We start from the raw sequence: 21,537 nt of genomic DNA, 5'->3' as shown, positions 1-21,537 counted from the left end.
TATCAATGGATCATATTTACATGTCTCTCAAAAACATGTAGAAATTTATCTCATGTAAACCTATTTTATCAGTAAAGTAAGTAAATGCTGTTTAAATAATGTTCTAAAGCAGAGATTGGTACTAGTTCTTATCATCATGTCTTCAGTTCTCTTAATTAAAATATTTCCACTTGTACATGTGACAATAATTTTGATGTGTGTTATGAAAGGTAGGCTGAAGGAAACTTTTTGCTTATAGGTCTGAATTTAAAATGGAAAAATACATGGTCACACTGAAATCAGATACTGTATGTAATCTATATTGTTTGCATCCAAGGCCTGCCTACAGCATATCAGCAGCCCAACAATTCCATGTTGTAATCTTCTAAATGGAAAGGTTACATTTATTTCAGGGAAGATCCATTCTGAAATACAACTGGAATAAGCAAGAAGAATCCATACCCTATTTTGGGAACACCCTGAATAATCCAAAACCCAGCATCACAATGGCAATTATCCATGGTACAGTAATTTTTACAAATAAAGAAAATATAGTAATTTTTACCATTTATAAAAAAAAATTAATGGTATTTTTATCATTAAAAAATCAAACTTGTTTCTTTTAAATGTGAAACTTCAAACCACACACACACTAGTGAACTCACTGTGTTAGTAGCATCCCTTCTCTGTCATCCTTGGCAGCTGAAATAAAGAAATGCAAAATATGTTAGCCTAGGTAAAATGTTGGTCATCCCTGGATTCAGCCACCCATAACAAAGCCATAGGAGAGTGAGTAGAACATTATACTATAATGCAGTTGATAGTGGGGGTGGGGAGACCCAGGAAGTTTTCATCTTCTAAATCAGACTATGCAAACATCTAATTTATAACATAATATTGTTTATATTGATTGTCAACACTTCTTCTCATCTCAGGAAGAGGTCATCCCATTGTCTGTTATTACCTGAAGCCTTTAACTACAGATGAAAGTTTGGGATCACCAGACTACAGATTCATCCATTTCTCAACTTTGCCCTTCTCTTGTCTCTGGCCACACTATCTCATTTCCTGCAATAAGAATGTCATGCCATTCATGAGATGCGGGGGAATTCACTGGAGAAAGCAATTATGTTTGGAAGAGTTAGTGGTAAAAGGAAACCAGGCGATCAAAGAACACAGTGGTTGGACACTATCAAAGTGACACCAATCAGAGCATAGAAAAACTCAAAGAAATAGTGCAAGATCAGAAGATGTGGAGAGGCCAGGCCAGTTGGTGGTCCATCAAAAGAAATAACCTGTATCCTAAGAACCTTCATTTAACCAGTGGTGTGGAACAGGAGCTATTTTTTGGCTGTCACCTTGGTTCTAACTTCTGATTTCTGACCTAAGAAAGCTTGTTGGCTGGGCAAACCCAGTTGGATTACATCAGTGCCTCCAGACCCAAAGGTGCTTTTTCAAATGACAACTGGACTTTCAAGAAAGTCCAGTTGCTTCTTGAAGAAGCATCTTTGGGACAACCATGACCTGGATGACTGAGAATCTCCACAGACAGTGCCTCCAGAGGATGGAGAGTTGAGGACTGGATTAATGACTTCAAGTTAAGATGGTTTGGGAAGTGGACCTAGAGGGAGCAGTAATTGCTTTCATTCTTGGGTGAGAAGCTAGGGGTGAGCTGAAGCTTACCTGGCACATTGAAAGTGGAGCTTGTTTTCTTTTGGCTATCCTGGTGAGAGTGGGATGTCCAGGGGACGATGTTGAATGGGTGATGAATAGGTTCCTTATATCACAGCTGCTAAATACTAGGTAGAAGCACTCAAGTTCTGCAGTTTGTTAGCCAAAGGGCTCTTATTAAAATTGTAGCTGGTCCTTTTGACATGGGCAAAAAGGAAAGTAAGTGATTGTACACTGCTAGGGGGAAGAGAGCAGTAGGAACACCAGGGCAAAGGGAGATATGTCAAGAATGAGAATTCATCAGAATTCCGGAGGGAAATTGGTATAGTTCCTGAAGTGTTTCCTGGCCCAATTGAAAACTTAATTTCAGCTTCTATTGAGTAGGTGACAATGGCCTTGGATCAAATTATTCCTACACAGATTTTCTGTTTGTGAATCCCAGGTATCTCCCTGGTTTTCTCCGTAGGCTTTGTCTTCTGGCAAAAACAGGCTTATGTCTCCATGCTTAACACGTCCATAAATAGCCAGCTGGCAACCATATTTTGGGTGACCATGTCCCTTTTTTGGTGGGGTTCTTTGAGTTTCTTTCTCATACTTCCTTCTATCCCCAGACTATTTAATCTTTTCTGCAAGCACTTCCCCCACTCCCCACTTTTATGGCTTTCTCATATTTCCCCAAGATCAGTTCTACATTCTTTTATACTATGTTCAGGTTTACATGTAAATAAATGATAATGACAAACTGCCTTTGAAAGGAAAGACTTCAAGTAATGTTTTTGGTTGCCAAATAGGTGGGACAATGCAACATGAATTTAGGAATGGTTTGTGAACCTGGGAAGTCCCAAAACATTTCAAGAGAAGACAGTGACAGCCTACTTCCATAATGCTGATCAAAAAATTGCAATGGGTGAAGACACTAGGAATCAATTGACTTAAGAGTATGTTTGCATAATGTAGTGCTTCTAAGATGGTTTTCATTTGTTTCTCATCTCCAAATGAAGAAAATCTTGGCCTACCTTTTCAGCAGTTGATGACCGGAGCTCTGGAAACCTGAAACAGGACACTAAGGCCTAAAGATTATCTACCTCCAAATAAAGTGAATGTGTAATCATACCACTTTTGTAGAAAGTATTCATGCTCCTAAATGTACCTAGAGAGATCTTTTGTTCTTTAAACCTCTTTCTCTCAGGAAACTATATGTTCCCCTTTTCTGTAGGTAGGACAAAGGCTGTTTATGGCCCAGTTAGGTTCTGCCTTATTTCTGAAAATGTACTTGTCAGTTTTAGTATATGATTAGTTTTTAATTCAGCTATTTGATCAAAGAGCCATTTTCCATCATACACTTAAGTTTTATTAACCTTCATGATAATTAGAAATCTTATCATGGTGGATAACAAATCAGATTCTGACCATGTAAAGCTAGCCAAAAGCAGGGACTGAGTGATCCACCAAAAGCAGGGACTGATAAGCAACTAGAGGTACCCAATTCATCGCGACAGAATGTGACATTCAATTCACCAATAAATGTCATGTAGCAAATCAGATGCCCTTTACAGTTTTAATAATATAAAAGAGGGCATTTAACAACTTTTTGCTTAGCAGAGATTTATCAAACTGGATAAACAGTGGAAAGAGGCCCAACAAGGTTCTTAGTTACGGAATATAAAATAGAACTTAAATGGAAAAACTGTCATGTATGCTTTGATTTTATTGACACTTGCAAGATTTTCAGTATAACCAAAGGAACATTCACTCTTTTCTTAAACGTATAAATTGGAAGAGGCCATTTAGGCCATCTGGTCTAATTCTCTTCGGAATGTTTAGCCTTGAATGCATTCAGTGAAGAGGAACTCATTATCTTTCACTGCTTTTACTACTGAGGAATGTTCTTTTTCTAGAAAATGAAATTGGTCTTCCTGTGTTTTAAAACTAATTTGCTTTTTTGTATCTTAAATCATGTATTATGTGGGTTACACTCTGAAACAATGCAGAATAAATTTAAATCATCTTCTGGGTAACACCCTTTCCAGAATGCCTTGGTATCCTCTTTCAGTCTTCTTTCCCAAGGCTAAACATTCTCAACTCCTTCAGTCTCTCTATTTACAACTTAAGGGGTTATCCAAAATGCCCCATTGCTTAGCCACCAGAAGGCATTCATTTCTGGAGGGTTTAAACCAGTGGTGAAATCCAATTTTTTCTACTACCAGTTCTGTGGGCTTGGCTTGGTGGGCATGGTGTGGCTTGGTGGGCATGGCAGGGGAAGGGTACTGCAAAATCTCCATTTCCACCCCACTCTGGGGCCAGCCAGAGGTAGTTTTTGCTGGTTCTCTGAACTACTAAAAATTTCCACTACTGGTTCTCCGAACTACTCAAAATTTCCGCTACCGGTTCTCCAGAACCTGTCAGAACCTGCTGGATTTCACCCCTGGTTCAAACAGATGGCACATTTTTCTGCTCTGCTTCAAAAGCACACATTTCCATGTTACGCCACTCTGAGTACTCTTATTCATCTCAGGTAGCACACTTGTTGCAAATTCACCCAGCAATTCCTTTGCTACTTTGAAGAGGAAGTCAAAGGTTATTATATAATATGTGACAGTCTTTTAAAACTGCCTTTTACCATCAGTGCTATAACACTACAATAAGTAGAATTCTTGCTTTCAAAATAGTAAGTTGTTGGTTTGAAACCTGGCAGAAGTGTGTGTGTGTGTGTGTGTGTGTGTGTGTGTGTGTGTGTGTGTGTGAGCCTCCTTTAACACCCCCCTCCAAAAAACCCTCCAAAACTCTAGCAGTGTACTTTGTTTCTTTTATTTTTCTTTCACCCAAGACACATGTTTTTGTAGGAGAAAAAAAAATCGTGTTAGTCTATGGTGACAAGAATCAGAAATCTAGTAACACCTTTTCTGACTAACATATTTTATTAAAAGATTTTGTGAGCTTTAGTTTATTTCATCATAGTGGCAGTGTGGCTAGGCTGATGGGGGATTTAAATTGGAGAAAGGTGGAAAGAAAGGAGGGTGGAAGGAAGGGAAAGATAGATTGGTTAAGTAAGGTAAAGGTTCCCCTCGCACTTATGTGCTAGTTGTTCCCAACTCTAGGGGGCAGTGCTCATCTCCATTTCAAAGCCGAAGAGCCAAAGCTGTCCGAAGATGTCTCCGTGGTCATGTGGCCAGCCAAAGGCACACGGAACGTTGTTACCTTCCCACCAAAGGTGGTCCCTGTTTTTCTACTTGCATTTTTTACGTGCTTTTGAACTGCTAGGTTGGCAGAAGCTGGGACAAGTAAGGGGAGCTCACCCCGATACACAGCACTAGGGATTTGAACCGCTGAACTGCTGACCTTTCGATCGACAAGCGCAGCGTCTTAGCCACTGAGCCACCGCATCCCTCTCATAGATTGGTTATGCAGATGCAATTTATACAGGTCACAGATTACCAGTAGCTTGCTAATTAATAATATGTTAAATATCCATCATATATCTTGAGACCTTCAGATATTGCCTGAAATGTTTTGATATGTGTTCAACAATTTTTTTCTGTAATGATCTGTTAAAGTCATGCTCTTTTGAAACATTCACTCTGAGGTCTGCTCTGAAGTATCCTGGAAAGATGAAATGCTCTGATATTACTTTCTCCTTGATTTGAGTCGTGATATTAAACTTATGTTCATTAAGTCTTTTGTTCAAAGTTTGCCCCATGTGTCCTATATAGAATCCAGTAGGGCACTGACGACAGATGACAGCATAGATCATGTGAAGGTGCATCTAATATGTATCACTGTCTGTACTTGTTGTATCCATAATGATTTCACCCTCAGCTTCCAAACAATTGAAAAACTAAGAGCTGCTTTGGAACTTGGGGAAAAAATATTTAGATAACAGTAACAGAGTTGGAAGGGACCTTGGAGGTCATCTGGTCCAACCCTCTGCTCACGCAGGAGACCTGTACTACGGATTTGAACTGCCAAAGTGCCAACTAGAGGAGATGAAAAGTGGTGCACCACTGTTGTTTTGTTTTGCTTTGCTTTTGCTTTTTTAAAGCACAAAGAAAATTAGCAAGTAATGAAAAAATAGTAATATTTTACTATTGGGTTTCAAACCTTCCATTTACAAGGCAGCAGTTATGCTCATGGTAAGGATAAGTCTCAAAGGCATTTCAAAGAAAAAATGCAATAAGAATGAGGTGAATTGTTTTAAAGCAAGATGGGCCTATATATTTGTGCATTTTGATAGTTTAATGTTGCATATATAAATCCAATATAAATTTATATGTATTTAACTTACAAAGGCATGAAAAGAAAAGTAACTGCTTTCCTGGAACAGAAAAATGGGGAGGGCACAGCATCAGGGGGAAAGTCCAATGGGAGGATTTGATAGTGTACAATTTGAACTAAATACATTGCAAGCTGTGGCTAAATTGTCTCAGTCAGAATAGGAATTTTTGAACAGGCTCAGAATCAAGCTGGCATTGGCAGAGGTCAGGAGCAACATACAGTAAATGGTAAGTACAAATGTGCTCTTTTTTTCTAAGCGCTTAATCATCTTTGCTACCCTTCACTGAACCTGTTCTATTTTCTTGAATCCTCCTTAAAATAAGGCACACAGATGTGGATACAACATTCAAAGTATCTCCTGACCACTGCAGGATAAAGTTGAATTGAATAATCTGAAAACTCTACTTCTATTAACAAAGTCTAAATTTGTATTTGTCTTTCTTTTTGATTATGTATCACAGTTCTTATAGTCTTCTACCTGAAGTGGCCAATCCTATACAGTTATCCTAAAAGAGTCTAGCAGGTCCTTCCTGTTTCCATGATGAAAGCAGAAAAACCCTTAAACATTGTTTCTTTCTTTTTTTTTTTTTTATTGAAAAAGTTTTACAAATACAAATTTTCCCCGTTCCCCCCCCTTTCCCTCCCTAGACCTCCCTTACCCTCCCCTCCCCCCATGGCTTCCCCAGGATGAAATCCAAATCCAAATCAGATTATATAATACTTTACCGCCCATCTACTCTACCCCCTGTGTAGTATACATTTCTTCCTGACAGTCTAGTATTCTATCCCCTATATACTATACATTTCTACACAACATTCGACTAAAAGTTATCTAGTACTTCCTAATTTAATATTTATTCTGCACATAATCTATCCATTTCCTTCACTCCCATACATAGATCTCTTGGGTCCGGTCTTTTATGTATGCTGATATCTTCACCATTTCTGCGAAACTGGCCACCTTCAGAGTCCGTTCTTCAATAATAAACATAACATCCCTTTTCCAATATTGAACAATCAGTAACCTAGCCTATCACCTTATACCATATCAATTTTGTTTCACCCACTTTCCCGCAGGTCCACCATATATAATAATTTATAGCATCTAAACAATCACATCAAATCCTTCTTCCAACAGTGTATTTAATGTCTTTAGTTGCCATCTGCTCCCATCGTTGAAGAGTTCTTCTATATATAAAAACCCCCCGAGTGACTTTATATTTATATTCCGTATGATATCTTCTATAAAGTCTTTCATCTAGATTATTAATTCCATCGACCATGTTAGGGTAACAAACAGATCAACTGCAAATGCCCTTGTTCCATAATCCTCTTGCCTCATGGCTATTCCCTTCAACGTACAGATAATCCATCTTTCTTAAAATAGAAAGTTCCAATTCACTCGATTACAGGCCTTCTCCACATCCTAAAACACCAGCACTGCAGGGATCTGTTTATTCTTCTCAAGATAGTCCAATAAATCTATAATTTGCCTCACATTATCTTTCATATATCTGCCTTCTATAAATCTATAAATTCTATAAATCCTGCTTAATCATGAATCAGTTCTTGGATAGCTGGCATTAATCTGTTGGCTAATAATTTTGCAAAAATTTTATAATCCATATTCAAAAGAGATATTGATCTAAAATTTTCTAGTTTTGTGGAATCTGCTTCTTTTCTTGCCTTGTGCTGGCTTAGACCTCTGCTGTTGTTGTTTTTCTGGAATTTGTTTGTAGGCTGATCGAGTTATATGCTGATCTTTAAATTTGTAGGACATCAGATCAAGATCCAAAGCCACTTCTCTTGTATTTTTAGGTGGTCCACCTATAACCTTTAAAGGAGGATCCGGGAGCGGCTCATCCGAAAAGCCCCCTGTGATTCCTTGTATTTCCATTGGCTCCATCTCCATCTGTTTCCACTGGATTTCAATCTCTTGTTCGATTTGCTTTTCTTTATCACCCTCCTGCATTCCTAACACTGAAGATGTACGTGGAGATGTTGGGCCAATTTTAAAAACATTGAGATAAAATTCTTCCGCTTTTTCAACAGTATTTAATCAATATCTTTCTCCTTGATACCTCAATATTATGCCAATTGGAGCATCCCATCTAAATGGAATTTGTTGTTTCTTTAGTTCAGTCACCAAAAATCCAAAATCCTTTCTGTCTTTTAGCATCTTAGGCGGCAGCTCTTTATAAATCCCAATCTCCCTTCCATCCACTTGTAGGGTAGAAACAAAAGACTTTTGCGAGATGTCATTTCTTATTCTTCTATCTGTAAAGTATATCACTACATCTCTGGGCAATTGCCTTTGCCTTGCCACCCAAGAATTCACTCTGTAAATCTTGTCAATTTTGGACAGGACCTCTTCAGGGCTAACCTTTAGCATCACAGCCAAAGCATCAGCACAAATCCTTCTCAAATCTCTCTTGTTTTCCTTTATCCCCCTCAGTCTTACAGCAAACTCCATAAATTTGAATTGCATCATTATCACTTCATTTTCAATCCTTTGCATTTTATTATCCACATTGTAAATCTTATAATCAGCTTCCTTCATTTTAGACTCTACTTTTAAACTAATTTCTTCCACTTTTTTTATCAATCTGGACAATTACTTCTGAGAAGCCAGTCAGAACTGTCAAAATATCTCGCTTCATCTTATCGTACTTTTCTTGAACCACCTTCTTAGTTTCCTGTTGAAATTTTTCAAACTTCTGGTCCATAACCACATTCTTGTTTCATCAGAGCTGCAATAATAAATTCCTTCAAGTCTTTAAAATCAGTCTCCTGTCTCTAGCTCTGAATCTGCAAGCTTAAAAACTGCTCTTGTGACTTATGAGTGGGGGAACCCCCCCCCCCACAGCTTTGTTGTCTGGCTTTAAAGCCATTCTGCCACGCTGACAAGCTCTTTTTAAGAAGGAAGTCTTCTCTCCCTTTTCACCACCACAAAATCCTCTCAAAATTAATCAAGTCTCTAAGGGAGAAGGAACATAAAAACACTTTGGAAAAAAAAACTTTTCCCTTCTCTTCTAAACAGCGCTGTTGCTTTAGATACTTTGTAACGTACTGAGACAGTCAAGCAAATCCACTTTCGCTTTCAGCTTTTTTCAAGCCGCTAAAGCCGGATGCCATTTTAAACTTTCACTCTTTCTCTTTCTCCATTCTTAAATTCAATCGCAGGGCTATTATAAATACTTGCAGTTTTGAGTTCCACATCCAGATTTCACCCTGTTTATTTTTAATAAATCTTTTGACTTTCGCTGATTACGTTGGTCGCGTCATCTGGCTCTGCTACGTGCAGAGTTCCCCCAGAGTCCAGAGCCTCGGCGAGCTGGATAGGGAGCCTCATCCTGCTTCCTCCCCAGAAGCAAAAAAGACAATCTGGGGACTTCACAGGGGCTCTACCTGATCTTGCCGGCTCTCCTCACGTCTCCTCAAAGAAACGGAGTTTTTCGAGCCACCTCTCAGCTGTGGAGGCGGCTCTTTATGGGCGGCGGGGCTGGCGGTCTTGAAAGACCGTCTAGCAACAACGACGGCGCCAACCGGAAGCCCAACATTGTTTCTTGATTTTGGTCCCAGTGTTATGGAAGTGTCCCTTACAGTGAACCTTTACAAGTAAGATTAGCCCTTTCCTGTTAATGTTAATGTTTCAGAAGATCACAAAGATGAAGTTTTATGGGGCATATATGATGATGAAATTTTGCCATCATAGTTTTATTGTTATTATGATTGTTATTATTGCTTTGGACTATTTAATCATGTTGTGTTAAATTATTGTAACTATGCTTAGATTTAAATATTTTGTGTTTAGGTAACATGGATATTTTAATTGCATTTATATTGTGAATGTTTCATGGATCAATTATCAACTGTCATTGGTAGATTTTGCAGTTTAGAAATGATAACCAACTGCAGTTCTAAGATTGTTTTCATAAGTATTATAGATAAGTCAGCCATCTTCATCCTATCATATCAAGGCACACGTTTAACTGGGTGTATTACTTAGAATACTACGGGCCACTTTATCAACATTAGTTGAAATAAGATATTTTACTGAGCAATTGGTATACCAGTTATTTTCTCTTCTATTTGTTATGTTGTATGTTTTTTAGAATTTCCAGATTTGGAAAAGTTACTAAAATTGTAAAATAACCAAATAAATATACCTACAGAAGGCATTTGAGCTTCCACTTCAGTACTGTATGTACATTATTCATCCTGGTGACATATCCTTCTTGTATCTCTCACATGAATTCTTGTTTTGAAATGGGTGGAGAGGAAGAAATGTTCTTCTTCCTCCTTCATTAAAATTGTTTGCAAAGTTGTTTTTGATGGGGATTTTTCAGGAACTTTTAACTATCTTGAGCTCCTGTTTACATAAGCTTCACCTGCTGTAAAATCCCATTTGCCTCTGCTCAGATTTTTATTTATTAAAATGTGTCTTTTTCTCCAAAACAAAATTCAGTTACATTCAGAATAAATTGCAATATGTCACCTTCCTTCAGTGCTCTTACTATCACCACTCCCTCAGCCACATTTTCATCTTTGATTTCTTTCTATCCAGAAGCTGTTGACAATATTGTCAAATCCATTGGGTTTCCAACTTTGTGGAGATATTTTAACACACAGTGCAATTTCATCTTCCTCTCCGTTGCTTTTCTTAAAAGAATTACCGGTACCTTTCTTACCAAATGCAGTTGTATAGAGTTCTAAGTCAATTCTTTTCATTTCCCTCTTGGACCCTAACATTTATTTTTGGGTAATTTCTGAGCTGTGCTAGTTTGCAATTATCTAACTTTGTGCAACAGCCAAAGAACCTAGTAGTTCTTTTCTGATACTTTTAAGCATTCTCATCCAATCTTCCCCCCCATAACCTGCCCAACCCCCCCCCACACACACACACACATTTACTTCTTGCATATTTCTGGACTCATCTAGTATACTGCAGAACAAATATTTTCTTTAGTGGTTCAGAAATATTTTTTACAGTATATAACTATTACTCTAATACTGAAGTAGAGGGATTTTTTAAAAAACAAATAAACAACCTAGTATATGGAGTTTTTCTTTTGCAGCTCATATATCTGTCTGGACCTGTCTCGTTGTTGCTGTTATTATTTTATTTTCCTGCCTTCTCTTATATATTTTATCCTTCCTGAATGAAGTGACTGCAGCCATGTTGCCATATAACATACATTATCTTATTATGACAGTTTGGATTCAATTGAAAAATAGCTTATATAACCAGCAGGCATGCCTGCTCTTAGATTGTAGCAAAGTTCTCACCTTTCTACCCCAACAAGACTTTGTGTCACTAACAAGTATATAGTAATGGTATTTTCTCCCCATGAGTTCAGTTCAATGTTGATATAGTTGGGCTTTTGTAATTACATTCAAGTTTCATATGTATTGATTTACCACCCCAGTCTTGAGACTCTGGGTGGCTATTAGTATTCGAGGAACTATTACTAAACTAAATCCAGAATTAAACTAAGAGTTTCTATAAAGTCTAATTTCTGGGATTTGGGGATATAGGACTGAAAGAACTCCTTACTTGACCCTTCTCTCTTTAGAAGTGTCTGGTTGCAAAGAGAGCTTTAAGAAATCTTATATATGCAAACACCTATAAATGAGAGCTGGGGATCAATTTAGAGACCAGATGAGAAACCTCAGCAACCTGAATTAGCTTGACAAGTTCTCCATTCCTGTTTCAGAACCAAGTTAAATCAGGAAGCAGGAGGGCAGGCTTGGGAAATAAGATCTTGGATGCTAATGCATTGAACTCCATTAGCTAGTCAAAGAACTCATTTGGAACTAACAAGGGCTCAGCTATTCAGATCTTAATCAACATTACTAATGAAGCTTACGCAATTAAAAATATATTAAGGTAACACAAGGTGGTTCCACAGGGCTCACTCCGTTCCCGCATGTTGTATAATCAACATTGTCTGATTAGAGGCACTGTGTAAAAAAAATGAAGTTTAGACAGGTAAAGAGTATTTCATTGTGGTTCCACACTACTCAGTTCTTTCTCCCAGGTTGATTAATATCTACATGAAGCTGCTGGGGAAACCATCTGTAAATCTGTATTTACATCTGTATCATCAATACAAAAAAAAATTAATTGTCTAAAGATTGCAAAGTTCTTCTTCTACCAAGCTTTTGATCATTAATGCTACTTAGGCTGCCTGGTTAGTTTAGGCTGGATGGTTGTTCATTTATTATTATGTTTGGTGACAGTCAGCCAGATGTTTAGGCTTAATTTTATCCACCAATCAAGTCCTTCTCAAGGATCTGGGATAGGCAAATGTTGTTCGATGGCATAAGAGGAATCATTGCAGAATGTAAACTGTTTCAAGTGAAGTGCCTTTTGGAATTGACTGACAGTGATTTTGTCAATGCTGATGGTGTTTTAAAGGTGCTCCAGATGTTTTAGGATTGCACCCAAGGTACCTGTTACTAATCTTTGCTTTCTTTTGCCACAGTGATTCTACTTCTATTCACAGGTCTTTCTATTTTGTGATTTTCTCCGGCTCTTTAGCTTCTATTCTGCTGTCTCCAGAAACTGCAACATTCACCATCAAGACTTCTGTATTTCTTACTAACAATTAAGTCTGGGGTATTACCAAGCAGGTGTTTGCATGTTTAAGTCTAAAGTCTCAGAGCACCTTAGTTCCTTCATTGTTGATTATTATTGCACTTATTAACAACCTCAAGTTTTGTAAAATGTTTGATCAATGTATGCATGTATGAACACAACGTTGTTTTGTTAAAGTCTGGAATCCATTTAGAGGGACCAGAACAGACAAGAGTAGTACTTCAAACTTCAGAGACACTCTGCCAAATTCCCTTCCTTATTTCCCCCTGATCAAAATAAAATAAAATAAAATACCTTTTGTAGCATGATTTTTTATAGTCACTTTCATGCATCAGATAAGTAAGCATAGAGTGTTTTCATTAAATAACAGATAATAGTTGATTCTCACACCTTATCTAAAAATTTCAAATTGCTTTAATTTAAAGCTAAAAAGCCGATACCTTTTTCAGTAAACTGTTCAACATTGAATAATAGCTTGCCAGAATCAAGACTGAATTTTGTTTTTTATAAACATTTAGCCATTGTCTCCTTCATTACAATGAACTCATGCTCTCTAGGACTATTGTTAACTACTTCTTAATATGGGAAAAAAATCTCCCATTAGAAGTTTCTATTTCTGACTTTAAAAATACTTTTTATATTATTGACACCACCACCCCACCACTATTTTATGAAATAAAACACTAACTTTATGGCCTGGAAAACTTTCTGTGATTTTATCTTGGCATCTTCCAGGTACCTTAATTAATTTCTCAGCATTACCATCAAAATCATGGTAGCTACACATTATGAAGGCTGAAGCTCAAGACATCTGGAGGATCTTACATTGGAAATTAATATAGGTATTATACAGAAAATCTAGCAAAGAAAAGCAAACAAAATTGCCAGAGATCAGAGTACCTTGGTAATTATAGTTTTTGTTTACAAGTTACCAAATAAGCCACACTTTCCAAAAGATAAGCAGAATTAATTTATTTTAGATACATTCTTTGTGCACATTCACGTAAGATATTAGTGCTCCTCAGTCACATGGCACTGCTAATGCTCTTCACTTTGAAGGCTACACAGGATAAGATACAAATAGGAATTAACAGAGATACACAGCAGAAACCACTGAATAAAAATCACAAAGCAACTTCTGTGGCCAGAGCAACTGAGCATCCCCATGCCCTTGTTTTTCTGCCAGGTCAGAAACAATCAGCAAAATCATCAGTACAAATAACGATGAAGAAAACTGCACAATGTAAGACATTGAGATCTACCTAGCTAGAGCCAGGCTTTTCAAAATGAATTACAGAAAGAAAGAAAAAAACAACTGCCCACTGAAAGTTGTTGTCTCACAATCCCAGACTCCAATTTGGTTACTTTTTAATATTAATTCAAGAACAGGACCATTTGCAACATTTCAAGTATTTCATATATCTGAGGACTGAAAGTTCCAGGAAAATAATACTATCATCATAAGCGGGCTACATTTTACTATATAGAGTTCTCTCTTCCCTACCTCCCCTAATGGGAAAATGGGGGCAGATTCACGTTCTTCTATCGCTAGGCAAAGAGGCAACCGTTCCCTGCTGTTACAGAATCCAAAATGCTTGAAAAGATGAACTCTCATGGAAGGACTTAAAACTATGAAAACTTTTAAAGAAATATTAAAACATAAATAAAACCTATTATCTTATGTACAACAAGATTCCCCAGAGACCAATCAGAAGATGCAGATAACCATTATGAGATAAGGAATTGGGGAATTGGATTAGAGATAATGCCCTTTCACACAAAACACAATAGCAATTAATATGGGATTCTATTTGATGTGCAACATAAATTCAGTACAGTACTAATGTTTCTTGGCATTTATGATACTCAAACCTTAATCTTCATAATGTTCTTGAGAGACGAGTAGGTATTTCATTATCATTATTCCATTCATTGAGTTTACAGTACCTGCTCTAACCTTTAAAAGCTGCTGGTTGCAGTGTAGCTGTAAATAGACATACTCATTGACAATGTTTTTAAAAGGGGCTATGAAGTACATACTGATCTATTTTATGCTAACTACCCAAGAGAACTAAATACTCCATTTTGACACTGAAGCCTAAAGAAAATTAGGCTACAACAGTCCCTGATTGATCCATGTTTGAAAGACGAGATATCTTATTTAATGTATTCATTAGTACATAATATGAGAGAGGGAGATTATAAAGCCACACTTTAATTGTTTAAGTATTTTTTTTAAAAAAAAATAAGTATTTAAGTATTTTAAATACTTCTAACTTTAATGCACAAGTTTTAGAAACTGCTAGAAGATACCTGTCCAATTGCCATATATTTCATTTAGACATCTGTGAAAACATACTGTCATATTTGCTGCAATGTGCATACTGTAAACTTCCTTCTGTGAATTGGAATCCTGCTTTATTAAGGTCTTTGATTGTATGGGGTAGTTTTGGGATAGTGTTGTCATAATTAAATAATGTAATAAATATTACTTTAAATAATAGCGCTACAAATAATAAGATAGTCCCACTAAGCCATTGGGAGTTAATATTGACCACTTTGAGGAACTGTATCTACACTTTACAACATAGTTCTCTATTACTATCTAGTATACATCAGAGATTTCTTCTTACACATCATGTCCTTTTTCTTATCTCTCTCTCTGGGATTCTATTTTTTCTTCTCTGTTGTTACATTTAATGGCCATCACGTGGAGATCTTCCTCCTTTTGAAGTAGTTCTTTTCCCCACTACTTTCTCTGGAGGTCAGTTCCTTCTGCCCCCTTTTCTTTCTTTCTTTCTTTTCTTTCTTTCTTTCTTTTTTTTTTTTTTTTGCTTCTGAACTTTTCTGTTTGACTCTCCTTCTATTTGTAGCTGGGTCAAGGTTGTTATTTATTGGCAGTTCTGCCCTGCAGAACCTGGGGGAAAGGCTCAAATGGGAGGGAAAGAAAGAAAGTGCATGCAATTTCCACATTTCCACAATTTCCACTGTATCTTGGAGTTGTGGGCCCAACTGGATGGGCCATTGAAAAAATCCCATTTAAATGTGAATATGTTTAAAATCCAAATGTCAAAATATTAAATTTGCTCCTTAAAATGCTGAAATGTCAAAGTTCTGCATCAGGCATTTTTTTTTTAAATAAAAAGATGGTGGTTAATGTGCACTAAAGCAAGAAAGGCTAATTTGAATTGGAAATCTCTTCCTTATTTCTGTCCTGATGTTTCTTGAATAACAACTTCTGCACTTTTTCCCTGCTATGTTTTTAGCTGGTCTGAAATCCTACTGCTCTTGTAGTCAGTGGAGCCTCCTGAAAAGTCATGAATAACCTGTACTGAATATCAAATTTACTGTGCTATTTTTTTTTAATCTAAAAACCTACTATATCTTTTGGATGACAAAAGTTATCAGCTTGGCTATGTTATCTATAGTGGAGTTAAGGTTTCAGGGGGGGAGTTAGTCTGAGGATAGGTAGGTTAATTTAGCTTATGATTGTTAAATGAAATACCTTGTATTTTGCTCTGGGAAGTCTGGTGGGGAGGGTGGGATGAGGGGAGGGAAAGGGTGGGGGGATGGGGGGGGAAATTCTTTTTTTTTTCTGTAAAACTTTTCAATAAAAAAAAAAGTTATCAGCGAGGCGTGTCAGGAACCTGTTTGATATCTCAGTAATCTTGGGAATCGCGTACTTTAATAGATCCTTCAATGTTATAGTTTACTATGATAGTAATTCCCTTATCAATTGCAATAAAATGCATTAGGTATCCAGGAAACCTTTTGTATACTACCATTTGTATATTTTTAACTCACTAAGTTAAGCAACTTTACTGTACATACTGTATGTTTTTAATTTTGGTTTTTAATAGGTTGCAATAGCAATCTTTTCAATTTGCAATGTGCCATATATGTATGTTCATTGTTGTTAGTTGCCAAGTCGTGTCCGACCCATCGCAACCCCATGAACAATGTTCCTCCAGGCTTTCCTGTCCTCTACCATCCTCTGGAGTCCATTTAAGCTCACGCCTACTGCTTCAGTGACTCCATCCAGCCACCTCATTCTCTGTCATCCCATTCTTCTTTTGCCTCAATCTTTCCCAGCATTAGCCTCTTCCCCAGTGAGTCCTTCCTTCTCATTAGGTGGCCAAAGTATTTGAGTTTCATCTTCAGGATCTGGCCTTCTAAAGAGCAGTCAGAGTTGATCTCCTCTAGGACTGACCAGTTTGATCGCCTTGCCGTCCAAGGGACTCTCAGGAGTCTTCTCCAGCACCATAGTTCAAAGGCCTCAATTCTTTGGCGCTCAGCCTTTCTTATGGTCCATCTTTCACAACCATACATTGCAACAGGGAAAACCGTAGCCTTGACTATATGTTCATAGAGAACCCAAAATACCTGCACCAAATATAAACTAATTAGAATATTGGAAGAAAAAATGAAGGGTCTAGAGAAAAGTCTAACTACTCTGAGACTCAACCGAGAAAATGAAGAACTCCCAGTAAAGGCAGAAGTTTGTGTCCAAACTGAATATAGTAAAGAACAAACAACTACCAGGAAAAATGAACCCCCCATAGATAGACTGATGGCAGCATGTCACTCACAGGATGAAAAAAAAATCAAGAAGACTGTTTTTGCTGCCCAGTTCAGCCCTGCTGGAGTGGAGCAACAGATTTCATATGCTCCTCCCACCCCCGGAAGAAAACATGCAGACAATCGGAGAAGAGACTTCATCAAATATTCCAGTGACAGGAAAAACCTCAAAATTCCCCAAATAAAAAAAAGTGTGTGTTGGTAATAGGTGACTCACTTTTCAGAGGAACAGAATCAAAAATTTGGAGATCAGACAATCTACCAAGGGAGGTATATTGACTCTAACATGCAAAGATGAAAGATGTGACAGAGAGGCTTACTAAAATAATCAAGCCCACAGATTATAATCCCTTTGCGCCAACTCAGAAAACTCAAACTGCCCAAGGAGCTGCTGATACAGTTCTACAGTTCTACAGAGGAAACATTGAATCTGTCATCTGCACCTCTATAACTGTCTGGTTTGGTTCTGCAACCCAACATGACAGACACAGACTTCAGAGGATAATTAGAACTACAGAAAAAACAACTGCTACCAACCTGCCTTCCATTGAGGACCTGCATACTGCACAAGTCAAAAATAGGGCTGTGAAAATATTTACAGACCACTCGCATCCTGGACATAAACTATTTCAACTCCTACCCTCAAAACGACAGTATAGAGCACTGCACATCAGAACAACTAGACACAAAAACAGTTTTTTCCCGAACGCCATCACTCATCTAAACAAATAATTCCCTCAACACTGTCAAACTATTTACTAACTCTGCACTACTATTAATCTTCTCATCGTTCCCACCACCCATCGCCTTCCACTGATGACTGCATGACTGTAACTTTGTTACTTGTATCCTTACGATTTATATTGATATTGTTTCCTGATTGCTTATTTGTACCCTATGACTATCATTAAGTGTTGTACCTTATGATTCTTGATGAATGTATCTTTTCTTTTATGTACACTGAGAGCATATGCACCAAGACAAATTCCATGTGTGTCCAATCATACTTGGCCAAAAAAAAATCAATTCTATTCTATTCTATTCTATTCTATTCTATTCTATTCTATTCTATTCTATTCTATTCTATTCTATTCTATTCTATTCTATTTTCTATTCTTTCTCCTCTTTCACATTAGGACAAAGAGCCTGAAAATGATAGCAAGGGACTATGAAGCAGCTAGACAGGAAAGCTATACTCAGATTATTCAAGCTCATAACCACCAGTGTGCATCTCTACATCATATGGCCTGCTATGGATCCTGTCAGTCAAAGAATTCTGATATTTGGGATCCAGAAAAGACTTCTGTGCCTTAACACCCATCTTCTTGAACCTGGTACCTCCCAGGGTGAGATTTGTCCCCACCCTCCTATCCTTCCCCAAGAGGTTGAAGGCCTGTCTCTGCCAAATGGCCTGGGAATCCAATGAGGGAATACCACACTGGAAGTGGCTAACAGATTGATAGCAAACCCACCTCTCCTCCCCTGCATTCCCTACTTTCTCCCTCCCATTTTTTTATCTCATATTACTATGTTTTCATTGTTTATTTTATTGTTTCATTTTTTTGCTACTGTTAGCCTTACACTTCTTTTCATTTCTTTGTTTGTACTCTTGTAAACTACCTAGAGTAGTCCTGCAGCGAGATAGGCAGCAAATAAATTTATCAAATAAATAAATATGCCTAAAGATAGCTTCAAATAGAAGAGAAAAGGCAACTCTACATCACCATCTTTTCAAAGTTTAGAAGTCACCTCTGGTCATGTTTTTCATTTTTATAAAGTTAGTCTTAAAAGTCTTTTAATTCTTCCATTTGTTTTCTTCCCACCATACTCTGAGTAATAAATCATATGGAGTTTATCAGTCGTACATCTATATATTCAGACACATTGCTTACTATTTTTCTTCTAACTCTCAGTGAACTGCATTAAATGGACAGAAACTCAATTAAGTTTACTGAGGTTTCTGCGAAAGAGGAGATATTCCTTCTCATTATGTACATCTTGAGCATTTTAGAGATGATCCCACTTAAGTGAGTACTCATGAGAAGGTGTTGATGTGGAATAGCAATAGCAATAACATTTAGACTTATATACCTCTTCATAGTGCTTTACAGCCCTCTCTAAGTGGTTTACAGAGTCAGCCTATTGCCCCCAACAATCTGGGTCCTCATTTTACCCACCTCGGAAGGAGGGAAGGCTGAGTCAACCTTGAGCCTGGTGAGATTTGAACTGTCAAATTGCAGGCAGCTGGCAGGCAGCAGAAGTAGCCTGCAGTACTGCACTGTAACCACTGTGCCACCGTGACTCATACTCTCTCAGTATTATAATCTATCTATCATTGTATTCTTTCATAGCAGCAATGAGTGGACGTGTGATGTATAAAAGGATGTGAAAAGGGTTGCATGAAAACCACAATGTATGGTCATCTTCTTAAAATGATAGATCAATAAAGTAAACCATTATTTTCCAGCAAAATTGATGACATGCTGATGCTTGTCTTGGTCTATGTTCAGTATGTACTCTCCAGATTTGATCCACAAAGAATGCTACCCTATAGGTTTTCCTTCTTTCTTATTGAATATAAAGGAGTAATTAAGACCCATATTTAATTTTATTTCTATATTTAAAAAGGAACTCTGTAGAGTTGAAACCAGAAATTTTTCTATTAGGCATGATCAAAGAAAACCATAGGAAAGAAACAAAATATTTAATATTACATATAATTACGGCACCCAGATTGGCACTAGCGCAATATTGGAAAATGGATCAATTACCAACTGATCAACTAATAATCCAAAAAATTTACAATTGTGCGGAGATGGACAAATTAACATTTGAGTTAAAAGACAAGGCAGACTCAAAATATTACACGGTATGGAATAGATGGTACGATTGGATAATTTAAAAAGAGAGAGAGATTATTGTCTTTCAGAAAATTCTGAAAGACAATAATATCAATAAACACGCACCCTCAATAAGATAAAGGACGTGATAAAGTGACAAGTCACTTTCCACATTTTTTTCTTTTCTTTTACTTATTTTGTTTTGTTTACTTTTTCATCTTTAGTTGTGAGTAAGTAATGTTATGTGGAGTAATATAAATGTATTTTATATGTACTCGATATGACATTTTATCTTTTTTATGTTTAATAAAGTTTGTTTAAAAAAAGAAAAGAAAGAAAACCACAATGTATGGTCATCTTCTTAAAATGATAGATCAATAAAGTAAACCATTATTTTCCAGCAAAATTGATGACATGCTAATGTTTGTCTTGGTATATGTTCAGTATGTACTCTCCAGATTTGATCCCCACAGAAAACTACCCTATAGGTTTTCCTTCTTTCTTATTGAATTTAAAGGAGTAATTAAGACCCATATTTAATTTTATTTCTATATTTAAAAAGGAACTCTTTGGTTGCAGTTATGTCTATTCAAGGCAACTACACAAAGGGCGTAATTATAAGATGATGTAAGAAGAAATATTAAGAAAATATTATATAGTCTTTCTTTAACTCCTGGAATAGGGATAGATTTAAAAAATAAATAAATAAATAGAGGAATTCTATTGTTCAAAGAAAACATTGAGATGCCATATTTCTTCCAACCATCTCTCCTGTACCATGCTCTCACAGTTGGCCAAGTAAAACTTCACACATAAGACTGTCATTTGCATAATCATTCTTTATTTGCTTCCAGTTACTTTGGGGAGGAAACCAACTTTGATTTATTATCACTTTTAGTGGAAGATTTTTGCAGATGAAAAACCCTGCACAAGACTGTTGGATATGTTTATGCTGCTGCTGCAAAGCCAACCCGGTTGTTGCCCAAGTCGTACACGGAGTAGTAGGGCCTGAGGAAGACATCACCAAGGATCCACAGAGGTTGCCCATTCTGGGATGGCAGGTAAGTAGGCATGATGGCAATCTCGCAATAGTTACCATTATACTGTTGAGGAAAAGACATAGACTGCATTAAAACTTTTGGGCTAAGGCAAAATATCAGAAATAACCTGAGACAGTTAACCTGAGAAAGCAAAGTTCAACTTTCAGTATTCAAACTCTCTACAGTTGTAAATCACATATAACTGCCTAGATTTTTAACCACAAAACTATCCACTATTCTGCAACTGCATCTTAAAGAATACATTTTTAGGCCTGCTCAGTTCATAATTACTCAATTCCCTACAAGAAAAGTTGATCTAAATTTCAATACATGGACCACCAGGAGACAAATCGTTGGCTTCAATTACCCAAGTCTCTCAAATATTTATTTTCTTAATGGCCCCCTACTTTACACCATACTGCACCTTCGGGTTTCCCATATCTTTTTTATATACCGTAGTATCTTGCCAACTTTTTTAGCTCCTTTCTTCAGCTTTCCCATGAGGGCATCTCAAAGTCATGCTCCTTGCTTTTCCATGGGACAGCGAAGAGAATGA

Source organism: Pantherophis guttatus, chromosome 3 (assembly GCF_059756535.1).
Source record: "Pantherophis guttatus breed Tessera chromosome 3, ASM5975653v1, whole genome shotgun sequence".
Lineage (NCBI taxonomy): Eukaryota > Metazoa > Chordata > Lepidosauria > Squamata > Colubridae > Pantherophis > Pantherophis guttatus.
Note: the sequence above shows the minus strand (reverse complement) of the source record.